General features: G+C 36.3%; 1 protein-coding gene across 4 annotated transcripts in view; it reads right to left on the minus strand.

Annotated features, from left to right (window-relative positions):
• The window catches only part of LOC129719055 (protein artichoke), a 123,165-nt gene that overhangs the window by 38,743 nt on the left and 62,648 nt on the right, over nt 1–21,774 (minus strand). Inside the window, exon 1 of one of the 4 annotated variants that reach the window (XM_055670434.1) lies at nt 18,050–18,148. The exons of the other annotated variants lie outside the window; for them this stretch is intronic. The gene's annotated coding sequence lies outside the window, so the exon portion shown is untranslated. Of the gene's footprint in view, nt 1–18,049; nt 18,149–21,774 lie in introns of those variants that run through there. 4 annotated transcript variants of the gene reach the window in all.

Here is a 21,774-nt window from a genome sequence, read left to right on the forward strand (position 1 = left end):
TGGTTTTCTCGCAACACTGTAACCATCTAAGCCGCCACTGCGTTGTCAGTCCGGTTTACAAAAGCAAATACACCAAGGTCGCTTTTCACGCGGGTTTTTTACGCGGCTTTTTTTACACGGAATTTTGAATTTACGCGGTAGCTACTTAGCTCTATCTGCATGCACACTCTGACTGTTAAAACTTGTTTGCGTCACATAGTGTTTGCTCCGTTTCTTTTCAGTAGTGTCGTATTTATATGTGCAAATTGAAATTCGGTAGCACTTCAACTCTTCTTTTGCACAAAATTTGAATATGTTTCTCAATACAAGTAATGTAACAAACAACCTTATAAAGTTCTATGTCAACTCTTGTGTTTTTTTTTTTAATAGTGCGAATCCGTTCTCATATCTAATTCTAATGAAATATTATAACTTAAATTCTGTTTTTTAATGAAGAGGTAAGAGGTAAATAATTTATATGTAAAAACTTGCCCTTTCAATTCATTAATAGTTATGCATCAATTTTACGCATGTTTATATGTTTCTTACATCAAAATATTATTATTTTTCCAGGTTTAAAAAAGTTAGATTGTTACTTGATTCTAAATTCTCGAAGGCATTATTAAAAACCAGCTTTCATTTATGAGAGGGGCCTAGACCCTACCGCTTGAATAACGATAAAAAATATATGACTATACATATATTATATATCATTATTAGCTTCCGGATGCCAAATTGAAGATTTTGCGCCGAATTGATATTCTAACAAAATTGTTCTTCATCTGTTGTTTGAGTACTAATGAATGGATTAAATATAGTGATCGAGAAAAAACACATCCGGTGCCCGGTTTGCCATTGTTTCTTACCGGAAAATCAAAATGTACCCAACTCCGTAGCAAGTACGGAAAACAATTCGACATTCAACTGGCAATATAATAAAATCTCATTGGCCAAACTCCATTTCACTCATCGAAACAGACAAAGGAAGAAGCTGAACAAGCAACACCTACTAAAGACATCGACAAATGAATAAAACATTCGATATTCTTTTTTTCCCACTGTACTTCGCAGTTTCGAGTCACCCGCCGGTCCACCTATCAGAACATTGATGTGACATTTTTATTGACGATGGTAGTTGCAACAATTCAAGGATTTACCGGCTACAGAGTGAAACGAACCGGAAATAAATATAGCGTCCGATTTTTTCTTTCTCTCCTTTTCTCGACAACATCGTCAGCCGCAAGCAGTCTCAGTCACTTAGTTCTTCCACGGAAGGAACAACGGGGAGACCGGTGTCGGCCGGGCGGTAGAAGGAAGCGTCGAGAATTATTGTTTTAATTTTCCCGCACGATGATCCCCCCGGGCTAACCGACTAACAAGTAAGTACGTAGGCCTCCGCAAAAGCATATCGATCGGTTGCAAAGAGCTTATCTGATGTCACCGTCGCCAGGCTCCCGGTTTGAGTGTGTTTGTGTGGAAATAATGAATATCGAAACGACAATAAGTTTCGCATGCCGGTTCCGGTACGTGCGGCGAATAAAAATGGAAGTTTTACCTAAAACCGTACTCCTAAAGAGATCGGCACCTGTACCGAAAGAGTCTCAGGTGGATTGAAATCTACTATATAAAAATGGAATTCCGTAACGCTTGATCTTATTGATATTATTCCCTCAGTCTCTGAGGTGTACAGAACATATTGAATCGTTCTAAATCAAAAATAATAAGCGGTGACATGTGGGTTTTTAACATGAAACATCAATGTTCAGGAAAGACATTTGAAAAAAAAATAACAGGTATCTAAATACTAAAAATTGAGATATTATTCACAAAACTACGTAAAACATGCAAAATTATGACTTTCTGTGCTAAATTTACCTCTAAATCAAAATTCAAAGCGATGACATATGATTCTTTTGTCACTGAAATGTTTGTTAATGTTCAGGAAAGACATTTGAGGAAAATTTATCAGTATATGATCACTAAACCTTGAGATATTATTCACAAAACTACGCAAAACATGCAAAATAATGACTTTTTATACTTAATTCGTCTCCAAATCAAAATTCAAAGCGATGACATGTGATTCTTTTTTCATTAAAATGTTCGTTGATGTTTAAGAAAGACATTTGAGGAAAAACAATAGGTATCTAATTACTAAAACTTGAGATATTATTCACGAAACTACGTGAAACATGCAAAATTATGACTTTCTGTGCTAAATTTGCCTCTAAATCAAAATTCAAAGCGATGACATATGATTCTTTTGTCACTAAAATGTTTTTTAATGTCCAGGAAAGACATTTGAGGTAAAATAATTAGTATCTGATCACAATAACTTCACAAAACTACGTAAAACATGCAAAATAATGACTTTTTATACTTAATTCGTCTCTAAATCAAAATTCAAAGCGATGACATGTGATTCTTTTTTCATTAAAATATTCGTTGATATTTAAGAAAGACATTTGAGAAAAATATACAGGTTTCTGATTACTTATACTCGAGATATTATTCACAAAACTACGTGGAACATGCAAAATCATGAATTTTATGCTGAAATTGCCTCTAAATCAAAACTCGAAGCAGTGATCTGTGATTTTTACTATAATAATATGTTCGTTGTGTTGAGGAGAGATATTTGAGGCAAAAATAATAGGTATCTGATTATTACACAAAACCACATGAAACATGCAAAGCCATTTTTTTTTAGGCTCAATTTGTTTCTAAATCGAAATTCAAAGCGATGACACGTGATTTTTTTTTCAATAAAATGTTCGTTGTTATTCAGGAATGACATTCGAGAAGAAATAATAGTTATCTGATAACTGAAACTAGAGATATTATTCACAAAACTAAGTAAAACATGCAATATCATGAATATTTTGGCTCAATTTGTCTCTAAATCCAAATTTAAAGCTATGATATATGATTTTTTTTTCTATTGAAACGTTTGTTTATGTTCAGGAAAGACTTTTGAGTAAAAATAACAGATTTTTGATTACTGAAAATTGAGATATTATTCACAACACTACATTAAACAAGCAAAATCATGAATATTTGAACTTAATTTGCCTCTAAATCAAAACTCAAAGCTATGATATGTAATTGTTCTTCATTGAAATGTTTGTTAATGTTCAGGAAAGACATTTGAGGAAAAATAATGGGTACCTTATTGCTAAAAGTTGAGATATTACTTTGAAAACTACGTGTAATGTTCAGGAAAGACATTTGAGGAAAAATAATGGGTATCTTATTGCTAAAAGTTGAGATATTACTTTGAAAACTACGTATGTTTGAAGATGATTTTCTGCATACAGAAAAACACATTAAAATACTCTTTTTGAAATTTATTTTTGATACATATGATACATGCAAAATTTTGACTTTTTAAGCATGAGCTCAATTCGCGTGTAAATTTTTTTTTTTTTTCAATAAAATGTTCGTTGTTCCTTTCAACATCTACAAATATTTTCTAGCAGAAGAATTTATGTTTTAATTTGGTGCGAGTCGAGCAGAAAAAAAATACATTTCTGATGTTTTCGTAGTTTTGTGAATAGTAACACATTACGGGATTCGAAATACTTTTTCACTTTTACCAAAACTAGATTTTGGGACATTTGGCTGGAAGAAAGGCCGAATTTCATTGGTTTAATCTTTTTTTTTAAATTTCCACGAAGTTATGTGTATTAAAACGTTAACTTCTCCTCAGACGTGGTCCTTGGATACCAACAAACATTTTCATTATAAAACTTCACATGTTATCTCTCTTTGAATGTGATTATAGAAGAGAACTAAGCATGAATGGTCACGCTAAATTCTTCTTACGTTGATTTCTTTCTTCTAAAAGTTACATAAAAAGAGGTTTTACTGTGAACGATTGACGAATATCCGGATATCACCCGAGTGTGGTATATTCGGAACTGGGATGACCCCACATAACATTTTCCAAAATAACGACTTCTGGTTTCAGGAAAATAATCTCAAGTGGTATTTGGCCAACCATTTCAATACTTCCGAAACTTCCGAACTCCATACGTCATTTTGAAATCCGAAATGGCGATTTCCAGTTTCTGTAAAACATCCCCAAATCACAAAATACAATCCAAAATGGGTATTTCCGTTCTATGCGTTCTCAGAATGTTAAAGTACTTTAAGGGATGATGGACGTATAAGATGTGAAATATTTTTGAAGTGAGTTGTGCTAATAATGCAATGAATTATAAATAATGATTTCTAATTTTGAAACTTTTGATCCCGAGCATCGCCGGGAACGTTCAACTAGTGTATACATAAAAATGAAATTTTCTCGAATCAACCTGCTTCTACCCATTCGATTTTCACTGCCCGATAATTAAGTGCTACGACAATGTCTAATTCTTTCCTAACAAAAGTTATTGTTCGAAAAGTCACAATGCTTGACTTTCCGCTGCTTCCGGCATCGATGTTTTTTTTTTTACTTCTCACTAAACTCGATTCCTATCACGAGCAACCGAAGACGGATAGGAAAATGCGATCGTTAAAAATAACGATGACAACATTCCAGACAGAAGCTGTCAAACATTGTGAAATGAGACACAGTCGTAAACCGTGCCCCTCCTGCACCACAGTGAAAGATCAATAACTGCTTCTGCAGTTGGGCGAAAAAAATTAGGTCACAACTGTGTTTGCTGCAGGGAATGTTCGATCGGAGGAGAATGGGTGGGTGGCCGTTTGAAAATGAAGCGAACTCCGGCTTTTTTGCCTCATCCTTTATCTCGCAGCGAGCAGCTAAATGTGGTGCTTGCCACTAACGCCATGCGATAATCAGGTTTATTTACTAAAGAGAGGGAGAGGGTGCCAAAGCGGATCTGAAAATGAGCACAATTTGATTATTCTCGCTGAAAACTTTGTCTGACCGAAATGGCTTTTTGCAGTCGTTCCACAAGGTTGAGGTTATTTAGCTTTTCGGTGTTCATTATGATACCGGACGTTTCGGAGCGATTCGGCATATTTTGGAAAAGCTCAGCTACGAGAAGCTGTTACTGCGGTTGAAACAGCTTTCCTTGCACACACTACGAACGACAAACTTTGCATGTGTGAACAATCAACGCCTTACTTGCTAACGATAATTGCAACAAAACGCCCCCTGGAGGTCGCCGGCTGGCTAATCTTTCTGTTGTCTATTGCTGCTTCAGTCACGAGGCTAAGAATCGTGTTTATCTTCGTGTTTTCCGCAGTGGAACGTGCTTCTAGCTTGTAGGCACACCAAACCACACCTTATCGCAACGAAAAACGACTCCGTACGAGAGCCCTTAACAGTGATTAACTTTCCTAGAAGTAGTACGTAGGTACACCTGTTGTGCAAGCAAACATGCGAATTTGTTGCACTGCAGTTCATGGTGTTTTCATTAATTGCGCCCATAAGTAAGCAGCTGCAAAAGTTATTGTGTTTGTATCATCCTGTGAACCACATTAAGAGTCTTTAGATTATGGAAAATTTACGGAAATAAATCCTGAAATTTTCTTATTTAATCCCCATTTTCAAATCTGGAACCAAATTAGACATTCGCAACTACTGTGGAATTGCTATTCTCTAATGCATTCCTAAACTGTTCGAATCAATTGTAAACGATTTTTTTTCAGCAAATGAAACACAAAATTACAAACCAACTTTTTTTCGCTTTTATAAAGGCTACCTCAAACCTTTTAGAAATCGTATCATTTACTGTGAAAGCCTTGGACAGTGGCAGCCACGTAGAAACCCTTTATACAGACTTTAGTGAGGCATTCGACCGCATCGACATAAAATTAATATATTTCAAATTGCAGGAAATAGGAATTCAGAATGTGTGTGCTGATCCCATTCGTGACACCTCTGGGGTCCCTCAGGGCTCCCACTTAGAACCTCTTCTCTATATTTTGTATGTAAGCGATATTACCTTCCTACTGAAACACCTGAATATACTTGTGTATTCAGACGATATGAAATTATTCATGGAAATATCTGAATCCAATGACGCTGTAATATTCCAGAACGAAAGCAATACATTCAACATTTGGTGCACGAAGTCTTTACTCCAACTTAATGTAAAGAAATGCAACTCAATGAATTTCAGTAGAAAAGCTCAGGCTCCATCTAACGACATATTTTTAGGAAACTAAATTGTAGATCAATGCAAAATAGTAAGGGTCTTAGGAGTAGTTCTGGACTCTAAGCTCACATTAATAGAACATTACAACACAATTATAAACAAGGCAAACAGCACACTAGGCTTTATAAAACGCTTAAGTCACAATTTTCTGAACTTATACACTATGAAATTATTATACGTAACCTATATAAGACCAATTCTCGAATACTGTAATGTTTGTAATTTGTAATGTAAATCACTTGTAATCTATCTGTAATTGAATGTAGTCTACATTAGTTTGACGAAACAAATGAATGAATATTCGAATACGTTGCTAGAGTCTTTAAGTCCACGCACACAATAAAATTAGGGTAGTACAACGTGTCGTAGTGTAGCAGTAGTGAGTTACTCCAGTAGTCTTCATAGAATTAGCTGTTGCTATATGTAGCACAGAGTATAAATACCCAAGTAAATCCAAATTCACATTCACACGGACATGAAAGGCGTGATGGCAACCTTGACAGGACACGAACCAATAATTTTCGGATCGAGAACCTGCTACCAATAACTAAAAAACATAACCAATTAAAACAAAGATAAAAACAAAGCTACACTATTTAAATTAATTTAGTACGATTAAAGATAGAAATACAAATTAAATTATCCTAAAAGAATGTCATGTCGGAAAACAAACAGAAATTCCTTAAAATCATATAAATAAAATGTAAGCCAAATTGCAAAATATGGAGTAACACATAAAAGAATGGTTATACCATTCTTTCGAAAGGGGGAAGGGTGTAGTATTGGAGTGGAACTTATTTTCAAAAATTTTAGCTGGAGTTTTTTCCCAGGTAAAAAGACCTGTTTAGGGTTTACTAATACGGTATTATTATTAGTAATTAGTACTATTAGTAATAACAATATAAAAATTAGTTAAATGGCACAAAGAGCATAAAAATTTTTAACCCTGAAAATATAATCATATTTTGATATGCGTAAAAGGATATTCATGCGTCAAATTGGCTCCCGACTTACAAATGATTGAAAATACAACTTTTGCTTCATAAATTATCGATGAATGGTCATTACGGCCACGGTGCTCCCACAGACCATTATTATAAAAAAAAAATGCACCAAAGAATCTGAGTACACCATTCGATTTGTTACGACGTCCAGAATCTCGTTTAACACGACAAAATAGAGTTATTTATGGAACACCTCTCATTAAAATCAGTTTTCTGTCTAAAATTTCTTCTGTAACGGCCAAACCAATGCAAAATGTTCTAAGATTTTATTCAGTCAACTAAGCTTCCTTGGAACTTTGTAAAATTTATTGTAAACTGATTTTAAGGAGAGGTGTTCCACAAAAAAATCTATTTTATCCTGTTCAACGTACAGATAGGACATCGCAGTATTTAGCAACTGTTTATCCTCTCAAAATTTTCTACAACTTGGCTGAAGGAATCAATCTGGTATATTGAAAGTAAGAAAAAAAAATTTTTTGCCTTACTGTTAGGAAAATTGATCGAAAAACCAAAAACGCCAAAGGTAAGGCCTTGTTCAATGAAACAATTTTGCTGAAGGCATTAAGTACGTAAAATCAATTTTTCACAATCAAATCTGAAACGATCACGATTTTTCGGGTTTAGACCACTGTGCAGTGCACTGTGGGATTTTCAAATAATTATTTCCACTAATTGTAAAATATAACCCTTGGGACGTGTAGAAACTATTTTGGAAGTGATTTCATGAAATGGTGGTTGAAAAACGTGCTTTACAATAAGTATTTCGTCGTTTTTATATCACTTTTTTGCACTTTACGACCCTTTAAAAGGACCAGGGCTCTACATTTTTGAAACAAAACAATTAAACTGATATACTCGCGCTGTCATTTCGATTCGAACACTTTCGTTTTCACTTGATTCCTTTCGGCTACTATCAACGAATCACTTTTTTCTCTCTTTCCCTCTTTCCTCTTTCGGATCATCTCAAATGAAACTGAAGACTATTTCAATCGACGGAGAGAGTGACGGAGGGAGAGACTCTTTCCTTTGTTTCAGCGTCTCAATTGAAATTAGCACTGCATCGCGTCGTTTGATGGCAGTTTTCTAATACCGCAAGCCGTAGTTAAAACGGCAATGGCATCCAATAAATACGTTACGCAAGTTCCGATCAATATTTCCTTCCTCTTTCCTATATATATGCGTGAAGTACTGTATGGAAGCCTTCTGTCTCCGTCAGCGCTCATTGCCATTTTCAATTGATAATCGTCATTTGAGAGTGATGGTGATAATCTCCGCTTTCAATTGAAAAGCGTTTGTATCAATTCCAAGCCCTTCAGTTGTCAGAATCACAGCAAGAGCTTTCGACTGTGTGTCATGTGACTCACGAAGTGCTCGAAAATGATACAAAAGCTTTTCAATTGAAAGCGACAGGTCAAAGCGTCACTATAACCTGATAATTGTCAATTGAAAACGACTTTGTCAGGCTCTGAAAAGGACATCACTCAAAAATGTACCGTATGGTGATTTTGAAATTTTAACCATAGATTTTGGACGACATAACGAATCGAATGGTATGCTCAGATTCTTTGGTGCATTTTTTCTATAATAACGGTCTGTGGGAGCACCGTGCGGTGTTAACACATTGATAAATAACAAAAACTAGAATTTAGGTTTCAATAATCCTTTTTTGATTGAGAAAAGACGAGAAAAAAATGACGCACTGTCAGACATAAAGAGCGCAACATTGCTGATAGCGAGGTGTCAAATCGACGCAGACTATCTTTCCAGGGTTAAACAAAACATATGCCTATACACCGGATTCTCTTTTTGCTCGGTCTTTTTTTACACAAATTTTTTACACGCCTTTTTTGCACGGTTTCTCGAAATAACTCGAGTTTTCTAAAAACACTCGTTTTTGCATGGGAAGCATCCACCGTGCACGAACTCGAAATTCTTTTTGGACGTCTTTTTTTTGCACGGATTCTCGAAATAACACTTTTTTTTTTGCACGGTTTTATCTCTACCCAGGACGTATCTCCCGTGCAAAAAAAAACGGGTGTATTCAATAAAAAATACAAAGGAAACGAAAAATTGCAATTTCAATGTCATGTTGCTCTAGGATAGAAATGTATCATTTATTTAATAATAGGGTATCGAACGTCTTCGTCAGTGGTTTTCTTCGGCAGTTTTTCTGCAGCAATCTTATGCAAAAGGGGGCCGAAGAAAACCACTGATGAAGAATTTCGATACCCTACATATTTATTTACATAAGTAGTTGGCCCGTAGTGGCTAGCCACTTTTAAAATGCATGTTGAACTAATAAATTTACTATAAATGCTGGTATTTATTCTAAAATGATTAACCTTCTTTAAAAAATCTAGCTTGGAATCAAGATTCAACTATGACAATTCGACAGTTCGATGTAGATGGTCAACGCTAATTTTGACTTAACTGTTAACCTTAACTGTGAGAAACATCCTATTGTCAGTATATCATGAAAACGCTTGGTATGATTGTTTATTTGAAAACGAATCAACAACTTCCCTCTCATACGGAGCCACTGCACAGAACTTTTCTTTCCATTACTAACCCGGTTTCGAAAAATTGTTTTTTAATAATTTATAAATTTTCGTTTAAACTGTATAACTTAAATAAGAGTCCAATTTTTCAACTGTATGATGTTAGGTATCAAGTATAACTTACAAAACAAATAAAAACGAATGTAATTGAGAAAAAAGTAACGGTTTGCAAAATAGTTGTCCATGAGAAAATATCGAACTCCAGAAAACATTCACGCGTGCAAAAGTTTGTCTCCGTACTTTTTGATAGTCATAGCAAAGCCTAGAATAACATGATACTGACCTCTCCTATTCATTATTGGGTTGATAAAATCACTCTGAGATACTCCGATATAACCTCACACATGATCAATTTCGCGCATGAAAACCATGTCCCCCGCGTTCCATCATCGAGACCTTGTTCCTGGTGTTAAACCTGAAATGCGTGGTGCAAGCCTTCAATCTGTATGAGGGTGCCAACGGGAAACACACTAAGAACTTTTTTTTGGCGTATTTCGATATAACGCGTTTTTATACTCGAATTTCAGATTTTACGCAGATTGTTTAGAAAAGTCTTTTTTACGCGGTATGATTTTAATAGTTTTCATTTTCAAATTGCTTATTTAGAGTGTCCGATGAGTTTATTTAATCCAATTACTGAATATTCACTGATTTGGCCTAATCGTTTTATATTTTTCCTTGATATTGAGTTCGATTCGTAGGTTGAAATAATACTGCTGTTTATTGTTTTTCGATTTTATTTTCTAGCAGAAATGGTTAAAAAACTTTTAGCAAATGAAGTATATTTTTAACGTGAACTTCGTTTTTTTTAGGCCGATTTCGGAGCTTGTTTTGTTCTTCTTTTAGCACAAATCAACAAATGCATGGTTATTGAGAGGGTTTGCCTACTGTTAAATATATTCAGCAAATTTGAAGGACAGCAACTATTTTTGATTCCAGAAAAAATCGAAAACTACATGGCGTTCAAACATCTAAAATATAAACCGGTGATCAAATTTGACATCATGTTTCAAAAAAATGACAAATAGTGTAATCTTATTCTGTATCTATATTTATAAAGCAATGACGTAATATCTTATGATTTAGTGTCGTTGTGACTGGTGATATTTTCATATATCGGCAAGTGAATTATCACTTTTTCCATACAGTTTAAACGTCGGAGTATAGTTGAAGGATTACGTTGGAGCACACAGTATTTTGGTCTTGTTTTGAATAACCCATGTTGTACTTGACTTTTTCATAGTCGGGTACTGTCTCGTGCCGTCATCCAATAATCTAATTTTGATGAAGCTGTATGATGTTACAGGACTAATTGCATATGTAACTATAGATTGACGTTCATAATCAACAAATAGTGGTTTAGTTAATTTCATATCTCTCTGACATGCTGAATATTTATGACACTACGTTCCTTTCACACCCCGAAATCATCTTCCTCTGTCTATAGCGAAACATTATATTTTTGGCGGTTTTCGTCGATGCAACTGGATCAAAATATTTACCCATGTGCGAATAATAACACGTGGGCCTAAAAAAGTTAAGACTCAGTTCACTCTGATTTCCTCACGCTTCAATGGAGGAGGAGGTGTGGTGTAGAGGACTAAATGCAATCAATGGTAACTTGTCGTCACTATAGTAGTGTTTGCGTTTCCACACACAAAAAAATAACAAACTTTGGTGTACTTCAGGCTCATAGTTTGCTAGGAAAGAAGGCAATTTTAGTAACTTGCGTTAGGCGTGTGCGTGACCACTGACAGCTTACAAAACTATATATATTCCGATATTTACATAATACATAATATCATTTATTTACATAATACACAATTTAATACACATTTACATAATACATAATATCATTTATTTACATAATATACAAGTAATGATTGCGAGCCTAATAAAAAAAAACAAAAAAAGAACTGCATTATTTGGGACTATTTAGGATAACTTCACCATCATCAGAAGGATAACAAAACTTTAATCAGAAAACAAACAAAAAATACTAGAAATCAAGAATCTTTAAGTAACACATACAAGAATAGTTACACCACAGACAAACAGACGTGCCTATTGAAGAAAAATCCTGAAAAATCTTCGTATTATTCGAAACGTGTCACTCATGCGCCACCATGTGAGCTTATTGCCTACTAACTTATTTTCGTAAAACGGTTTTTGTCTTTGCTACTGGGTGTGTACGCTTGCTTAAATCAACACCAGCTGCATTACTGACGGTTTTTGTCTTTGGTAATGAATATACACGCTTGCTTATAGCGACACCAGCGGCATTATTGCCTACTAAGCAAAACTTCAACATAATTGTTATTTTTCTGGTCGATGAAATCGTCATCAAGTGGCACGTCTGTTTGTCTGTGGTTACACCATTCTTCCGAAAAAGGGAAAGATGTAGTATTAGGGTGGAACATAATTTCAAAATTTTTTACAGGATTCCTTCTTCCGTGCCCTCTTTGGAGTTTACTAATAAGCATATAAAAAATGGTTGAATGGCACAAGGAGTCTAAAAATTCTTAAACAAAGCATATGCCATAAACACGTGATTTATTTTGATTTCCCGGGTATGTGGTTATAAGGAAATGCAAAAGATGCCTATGTAGTAATGAGCGGTAAAAGTACGCATTGGTCTTTTAGAAGCATAAACCAGTTGGAAAACTCATTTTGGAGCAAAAGCTTATACCATTATAAATAACGTTGTTTTTGTACAGGAGTTACCAGAGAATCACTAGGGATCCCAAACAGTAAAATTTGTTTTAGTCATGAAGTTTGTGCATCACAGCTACAAGTTCTTATGCAGGAAAAAGTTGCAGCCGCACATTTGTTTATTTTTCAATGACAAAAAAGCGCAGTAGGTGAAGCCAATTTCAACATTTATGTTGTTTCAACACAACTTATTATTTACACATTTAATTTGATAATCACATGATAAATGTAGCGTGATCAGATTCATCAACGTGGATGCATCGTAACATCAACTTAGACGAAATTTGAACAAACAATTGTTCAAATAACGATTGATTTTCAATTATTTCCAGCAACTTTTGTTACAATTCACTTGCTTCTAGTTGCTTTTTCTTCACAGCTTCGGGTCGTTACTTTGGTCTCCTGTAGAAAATTCAATTGGCTGGACTTTCAACCCACCTATACCGTTGGTCACTGAGCGAAATTCACGGGTTACACAGTAATATTGAGCGGAAACGAGTCAAAAAGACTCACAATTAATTTAACAAAAAACAGCTTGAAAATTACAAGACCATACAATTTTTTTATTAAAATTGCTTTTCGCGGGAAGGGAGAGTTAGTAGGGATTTATTTTTACTTGCGCATATATTTTTTCACGATGAGACGTCCGTCGGGCACTCCGCTCGGTGGGGGTGTAGATGTTGATTGGGTGGCTTGGCTGCGTTGCTGTTTTAGAGATGCGGTGATTTCGCTGGTCGGATTCGGTCCTCTGGCCGACTGGGCGTTGTAGTATCGGACGCAGCGGCGTCGGTGGTCACCGGTGGGACCTCACAAGGGTAGCGCCGGCTTGTTGATCGATGGATAATCGGCTAGCGGGTAACCCGGAGGGTGTCACTGTTGCACTCTGGATGGCTTCAATGGCCTTCCAATTTGGCCACAAAAGGTCTCACTTTGGGCTTTATTCCGCCAAAACTTCGACACTGGATCTTTAACGCGCGACTACACTCCTCCGGGTTATAATCAAAAATTCTCCTGCATATTTGCTATCCGACCTTTTTGTTTACAACCTGTCCGCTTTCCATCGTAGACCCTCCCTGCCGCGTAGCGCACCACCCCGTTGTTTGTACCCGACGACTCGAAGCTTTTATAAACTTATCGTTTAGTTTGGTGCCAGGGTTTTATTTATCATTATTTGATTTTTTAGAACAATTTATTGATTTTACCTAATCTACGACTTGCTTTCTCTTAAATTTAAATTTTATATACATGCAAAATACAACAAAATAATTCACATAAACAAACAAAAGAAATAATTTATATACAAAAACTAAGCAAAATGGCACCAAACGAGGCTATTAAACAAAAATTAAACAAAACTCAAACATAACATTGGAGTATGTAAATGTGTAATTTTTGCTTAGACATTTACTGACAATTATTTATACATGTAACATGTTTAGTTATTACGCTTAATCCATTCAGCACTAATAAGTTTGTTTCTCAGCGCTATTAGCTGAACACTTCATGCAGATCATCTCTGGCATAATCAATCGCGTAATTTGAAAAGAACATGTTATAAATTTACAACATTTTGTGTGTAATTTAGAGGTTTACTGTTCGGTTGTTTGTTTTTTTATTTCTTCAACTCCTTCACCGGAAATATCCAGCGTAGCGATCCTCCATTTTATAAGCAAGAAGCAGAGTGATGCGCTTGCGCTATATCATTTTACTTCTAGTTGGAGCTTTTGTATGAAAAAGTATTGACCAAATACATAAAATATTTACTACAGCAGCAAGACAGATGAGCAAAGTTCATTTTCTTTGACATAGTTTTACCGCAATGAAATTATGAAATTTTCCAAAGCAGGAAGAAAACAAACAATCGACGCTCCCCTTTGAAAAATTTGCTTAGTTGTCAGTTCATCCAACTAACGAACACGATTAGTGAATCGTTGGGTGGCAGTTGTGTTCCAACCAACGAATTTCGGCTGTATCACGTTGGCAACCTATATGCTCCGCCCACTAGATTTTAAATTCCTGTTAACACGCATCAACAACGGAACCAGCATCGTGGTTTACGTTGTTGGTGTGACATTTTTGGAAGCTGCTATGCAACTTCAGTTGTTGCTTGTATATTCACAATTTTATCGTAGTAACAAAAGTTGTTTCTTGAAACCTCAGAGTTTCGTTAGTGCAACAAATACTCACAAACCATTTCTTTATTATGTTTCAATTGTTGCTTGGGATACAAAGCACACTGTAGTGATTTCAGCGAAGTTGATCCATCAAAAATTCACATTTTATGAAAGTAGCGATTATTCGCGATAAAAGTTGTGATTAATACAGCTAAAATTGAGAAATGAATTTTACTTCTCTCATTTTTGCATATCAAAATTCACTTTGTTCGGCAAAGTTGTAGCACATTCCATGAAAACAAAATATACCATACTTCTATTTAAATTAACTTTTTTGGAGGTTTTTATAGATTGTTACTTAAAACCTGTTTTCAATAAAACTTCCATAGTGATTTTCTACCAGTTTTGAATTTTCTACAATGTTGTTTACTATAACGAAACAAACAATTCAACAACCACATAAAATTTATTCTTATTTTTTATATTTCTTTAATTATTGTCGAATGCCTATATCTGGATTAAATGATGTTTGACCTATATATTTGCAGATTTTGTAGATATCTGTTAGTAAACTGTTGATTTAGTTTATTTCAAACCGTCAATAACCAAAGAAATATGTGAGATGAAAATAAGAGGCAATCTATAGCAAACTCTACAAAAGTATGTAAGTAGGTAATTAAAAGTATGACGAGCAGTCCACAAAATAACGGGCAACCAATTCAATCGACTATTTTTGATTTGGTTGAATCTCTAAGTTTCTATGAGCAAAAGATGCCATTTTGTGTTATTAATTTAATTTTTTAGAACCCGACTCTTTTTGGGAAGGCATTCATGATCTCAAATATTTTTACAGTCAACACAAACAAACTTACTCAGCTACTATCGTTTTTCATTCCACTCTATTCTCTCAATATTCTTCAAGACTCTCGCAATGACCATAACGGTTGGCGAAACCCAATTTGAGCAATTATAAACAAACGAAAACATGACATCAAAAATATGAACGATGGCGAACAGTAGACGCAGCACCAGGTATAAATAACAGTTCTAAAAGGTATGTTATTCACGTCGATGCATTAGTATTAGTAAGCGTTATGAACTTTTTCCAATTTGTATGAGATTTAAAGTGATTATGCATTTTAAACTAAACTTAGAAAACATACTTTCGTGAAAAGTTATAGAAATGATGCTGAAATATGTTTTATTTGTGAGTGATACATAAACATGCTGAGGTTTAGGTAAAATATGCTGTTTTTCATCATTTTACCGGTAACCTTTTTGCACTTTTCGTTTTTTTTCCTGTACTCTAATAGCGCTTCAAATTAGAGCCGCTAAGGTTTAATACAGTAACAGAAGACAATGACTAAGATTATGCTCCAACTATTAAAAATTTAATATTTTTATATATTTTATTTCGACATATTGTCGCAACCCCCCCCCAGCTGGTCTCGAGGTACGATGCTGGTAAACAAGCCAGTTGTCGTAGGTTCGTGTCTCGGCTCGGGAGAGACTGTTACTGTTAGTAGGATCGTAGCGCTGGCCCCGCAATTGTCCTGCACGCTCGGCCGTTTTTACTCTAAATTGGGTAAGTTTTGACTCAATTTCGTTAAAAGTAGATCTACCCTAAACAGAGTAACCATGTAGTTACTCATTTTTGCGTAGCATAGATGAATGTCAAAAACTGAGTACTACTTACTCATTTAAAAAAAAAAGCATGAATTAGCCAAACTGAGTAACTGTTACTCAGTTTCGTTAATTTGACTTCCCTACGCAAGAGAAAACATTAAGAAATTCGGAAATTAAAATTTGAAAACAACATAAGAAAAATCGTTAAAATGTTGTAGATTTATTTCCCATCAAGCTACCTAATTATTAATATTTTATATTATTACCATCTTTCGGAATGCTTTGCGTAAAAAAGCTACAACTCGGTACAAGTATCATGGAGACAAAGCCCAGCACTAGGGAGAGCCCAAATGTGGATAAATCAGCGCTGGGTTTATTGTCCGGTGTTAGAGAGGTGCCCACGTATTTAACTTCAAGATTGCTTCCATCCGACCTTCCATCATACAAAGAACGAATTCCTTCTGGTATTATGACTGTAAGGGCCGTTCCCACCAACAACCTAGCACCAAACATATACACATTTTTAGTTTTTCCTCTAACAGCATCACGATTAAAAGTATACTTCCGGCTATACAGGAACCAACTAGTATTACAAAAAGAATTAGCATTACCGTCTCATCCATGATTTAAGAATATGGATCTGACCACTCAAATAGCTTGATCGATATGTTACAAAATCAATGTAACAAAAACAGAAGTTATTCGAACAAGCGGACGTGTCCGATGTTTTTATGCACTCATTTTTCGCGTTTCGTTCTCTCACTACTGCAGCACACACTTATTTGACTTGTGGCTCATATATCAAAGAGCGGATTATTATTTTATTGTAAACTATTCGTTGCAGTACTTTCAAAACTAAATCCATGTCCGAATAAGCGAAACAAAAAGGGAACTGTTAAATGCCTGGCTTTTGTTTACAGCAAACTGATATAAAATGAACGGTTACCCAAAAGTGAGCAAAACAAAAAAATACGAAAACTGGGTGAAAGTTACTCAGTTTCGTTAATCAATATAACTCATTTTTTGACATTTTGAATCAAAATACGAAAGTGAGTACTTTCTAACCAATTCAGAGTAAAATTGAACGAGCGTGTGTACACTTAACAGTTGGCTGCGAAGTCTGTGTACAATAAACAGAACGTCGAGTTCCGAACCGGAATTCTTCACACTAAATCTCGAAAAATATCAATTTCTAGTGTGTTCCAACTGGAGATTCACTCTCCATAAAAAAAAATTAAATATAAAACAATATAAAACGAGAAATTCTCAAAACGCGGAAATTTTCATAACGAGGTTTGTTTGTGTGCGTGGATAGACCAAAATGTAGCATACCTTCTACTATAACTGTCATTTATACCTGGGACGAAGCTTAGGTATTTGGGTCATGTTCTGGAAGTGAGGTTATTGTCAATCATAGTATCGGAGCAGGGAACATAACATCGTCAAAACGTAACATAGCAACTTCTTTAAACAGTGTACGTTTTGATTTTGTCGTTAGATCAATTGAGTTTCAATTTTCGTCGCGAGTCGAAACAAAACCGTTCACTGTTTATAAAAGTTGCTATGTTACGTTCTGACGATGTTATGTCTTTCACTACGCTTCTACGATTGATAATAACTGTCCCCTGTAAGCCATTAGCGTTCGTGGAAAGCTGAATATAACTGATTGCGAAACGTCAGCTGTTTCTGGTTGCGTTCATACTTTCCGGCCAATCTTCAGGTTACTATGAAAACTCTAACTAAATTGCACAACCTACGGTTGTGAATAATTTCACAATAGGTAATCCCCCGCATGCTGGAGATGAAAACCTAGCCTAGATTTTTATGGACAGTCCTGCCCATACACTTGCATATGGATTGAAAATTGAAACAAAAAATAAATAGAAGTTCACCCAGTGTCCATGGCGCTTCCAGAAATTGCTCACCTATTATTGGAACTGGCCAGCCTACTCTGATTTTCGTCCCAGCATTGTCCTGTTGCCGGTGTGCATCCAACTGTGTCTCTGCCCGGATAAGCGGTGACCTGGAATTATTGCGCGAGTTATTGTTGCACGTTTGACGCCGGCGACCCGTGCCTGTTCCGGCGGATTTATGCACACACACACGGGCGCACACAGTAACTATGAGAACAAAAGCCAAGTCCGAAAAGTTTAGGAGGCCATTTTTCCACCGTGGCTGCCGAGAGCGGCACTCGAACGAGACGACACAGAAAAACCGCTGGACACTACTATTTGGCAGCGGTCCAGCGCCGGAAATACGCGACGGTGCGCTTTCATATCTCAGAAAGGACGACAATGCGTTTTTGTGCACACGAAACTGTGTGTGTGGATTCTGGGGCTAAACGTAGTAAATGAGGCCATTGATTGGATTGTTCTTCTCCAGGACACATAAAGTGGCCACAAGGCGCTGCCGGTGACGGCGTTCACTGCGTCACTGTAGAAGAGAGACAGTTTAATAGTTTAATGGAACCGGAATTATGCGCCGTACTGGAACGCAACTGCGGCTTTTAAAAACCAAACCTTCGCAATCGTTTGATAACCTTGAACTTCGATAGGTGCCGGAACGAAACGGAATGGGAAAATAAATAAGATCGATTTCTGCTCCGTTTTTCCTTCCAACGTGGGTGGATGAAAAAGCAGGCATAGGCCATGCTCCGCATAAATTTACTCGCCTAAAGCTGTCGACAGTCCGATAGAGTGGTTCACAGCCGGTAAGATAATCACGGTAAAATTCCATTCTATTTCACGGAGGGATTATGGTTTCCAGAATCTTTCTAATGAACCATCTAAATTTCCAAGATCGTTGAGTCGACCCCTGCTTCTTGAATCGCTCTAGCCTATAGGTTATGGACGATAAGTAGGAATGCCAACTCTCTGAATAGATCTCCAATTCAAAGCAAGAGTGTGCCTATTCACCGGAAATCTAATTTATTCTTCTGATAGGGAAGGCTTAATTCAGGAAAAGAGGAAAATACCAACACCATCCGAGTTTGTATAGACAGGGTAAAATAATATGGCTTGATTCTACGTAACGAAACGGGTGTGGCCGGCAGAAAAGGACGCCGGTGTTGTACACATTAACACTCTTCACTATCTCAGCTTTGTGGGTATTGAATTCAAATGGTTCAAGAGTTAAAATAAAGTATTCTCATTCACCCCAACAAGCCCCAACAGTTAGAATGGCTTACGGAAAGTTTTGCTCCGATCCTCTTATGTGCAGCTAAGAAGAATGTGTGACTTTGCTGAAAACTGTTTGTGTTGCCAGCGGCAACTGGCAACTCAATCGTGATGGGCATTCCGGGGACGGGTTTGCTTTTTGCTTGCATCATCGAGTATGGCAAATTGGAGCTTGCCTCGAGAGCTGCGGACGAGGAGCTTTGATTGGAGTGATCTCGTACAGCCACGTTTGCCAGCTGCTGGCGTAAGGAAAAATCTCTACACTTGGCTGTTCACTAGTTCCAACAAGAAACAAAACGCTTTGTTAGTGAAATTTCAGACGAATAACATTAAACTTGTGCGCTTTTTCTGCCCTTCCGCGCCACTACCGTTTTTCAGCAGGAAAATTTACCCCATTGCACAGTAAGCTCTGTACTGTGGAAAACCGTTCCAGCCACCGAGTGCTACCCCAGTTGGGTTAATAAAAACAGCGATATTCGTGGTGTGCCGCGGAGAAGGCTGTGTGCGGCCGTCGACGACGACGGTTGGGATCCATCCAGTGGGAGCCATCACCAGTAGGCGAGGATTGATGTTTTTAAAGCTTGCCGAGCGAGACGGATTGTTTACATTAAGGACTGTAATGTAAATATCGCCGCTGTGGGCCGATACTCTGGGATGCTCGACTAACCGACGTTGACAGCGGGGCCAGTGCTGACGTGCTTTGATGCGTAAAATGCGTAAATTATGCATACCAGAATAAGGCCCTGAAACAACGATGCCGCCTGTTTTGATAGCCACATTTTCGGTCTGCTGTGATAATTTTTGGGTTCCTCGGAGGAATGCGAGACGTGCCCCAAAAAGATGCTGCTCAGGGCGGTGGTAATCCTTCACGCAGGCAAAATTACCAACAACATTCACGAGGAAGTACTACTTCGTTTGAAAGAATAGAATGGGTATGCATTTCAAAAGATTTGATCATAATATTTTATTAACAAAATAATAACATTCTTTTGAACAGGCCGTCTGGAAGAAACCTACAGGGTTGCCCTTAAAATGATAGTTTTCAAGCTGTGTAATTGGCGATTTAACGCAAAACTAAAAACGACCGTGCGACTTCTGGATTCGAACTTTATAACTAGGAAAATGATGATAGATTCTATTTTTAGCCAAGGCTGATATACACAGTAGGTTTTTTTTCATGCGATATTTGCGTAAAATGGATGCTCTTGGCGTCAAAAAGAAAACAGCTGGTTAGAAACTTTCAGCAGTATCTAGTAGACTGCTCACTGTCAAGAAAATACATATGTAATTGAAAATACATGAGATCCGGTTTCGTTTCTAATTTGAGGTTAGGTTTTTACAGGAGTTGGTAGGTACATAGCGTGTTGGAATTGCATTTTCTTAGTTTAAATCTACCGTTTAGTGACAAAAATCAAAATTTTTAAAGTTTCCCACCTCGTAAACTCGTGATAACTCACTGCAAATAGAATCGCGATAGATTAAAATGCTGCCTAAAAATCATCATCATCATTTTTACCGTAGCGCCAGCTGTCAGTCGAACAGTCATTTTAATCGCCCATACTCTTCAGTTACACACTGCAGCCATCTTGTGTCTGGATTTTGAAATATATACTTGTACATAAGGGTAGGTTTGTGTCAATTGGCTTCTAGTTCTTCTTCTTTTCGTTTTAACTCACACTCATAAATTTCCTATTATTGTTTAGCAAGGTGCCTGTCAATGTTGCCAAAAATACTTAGTAAAGTAGATATCAATATCCAGAGTACTTTAGGTCATAGATTTTAATTCTAATTAACACGTTGTTACCCGGTCAACATTGAATGTAACACAATGTTGCTGTTTTGTAACACAGAAGTAGCATTGTTACGTTACAAAATTATCTAATTGCAACATAACTGTTACAAAAAAAATGGTAACATTGTTATGTAACAGTATTTAACGAAACTGCAATGTAACAAAAATGCTTTACTTGTAATGTAACGAAATATCCCTTTGGTAATGTATTTGTTACGTTGCGATTGTAATTTTTTTTTAATAGGGGGATTTGTTAGTAGCTTAAGTATTTATGATAAATATTAGTAAATAATGAGTATGTGTGTCCATCACAAATGGTGACTTCTCAACACTGTTAGTAATTTGTAATTTTAATTGTTAGGATTTGTTTGCTTTCGCAATTAGGACTTATCATTCGTAGGGATTTAAACCTACTTGTCAAGAAAGGAAACTACTTGTCAAGAAAGGAAACTAACTTAAATGCTAACTTATTGGCTATAAAGAGAGCTTATCGTAGCAATTGAGGATTGCAACGATTTTTGTCGAAAATTGTTAATAATTTTATTTGACATAGTTTCTAATGGTTCAACACCAGTAAGTCTAATGTAATTCGAGTGTACCAAACCAAGGAGGACGCTTCAAAATCATTTTCAGAATTTTATTCTGAATCCTTTGGAGCGTTTTCTTCCTTGTTGAACAGCAA

This window comes from Wyeomyia smithii, chromosome 1 (genome assembly GCF_029784165.1).
Source record: "Wyeomyia smithii strain HCP4-BCI-WySm-NY-G18 chromosome 1, ASM2978416v1, whole genome shotgun sequence".
Classification (NCBI taxonomy): Eukaryota; Metazoa; Arthropoda; class Insecta; order Diptera; family Culicidae; genus Wyeomyia; species Wyeomyia smithii.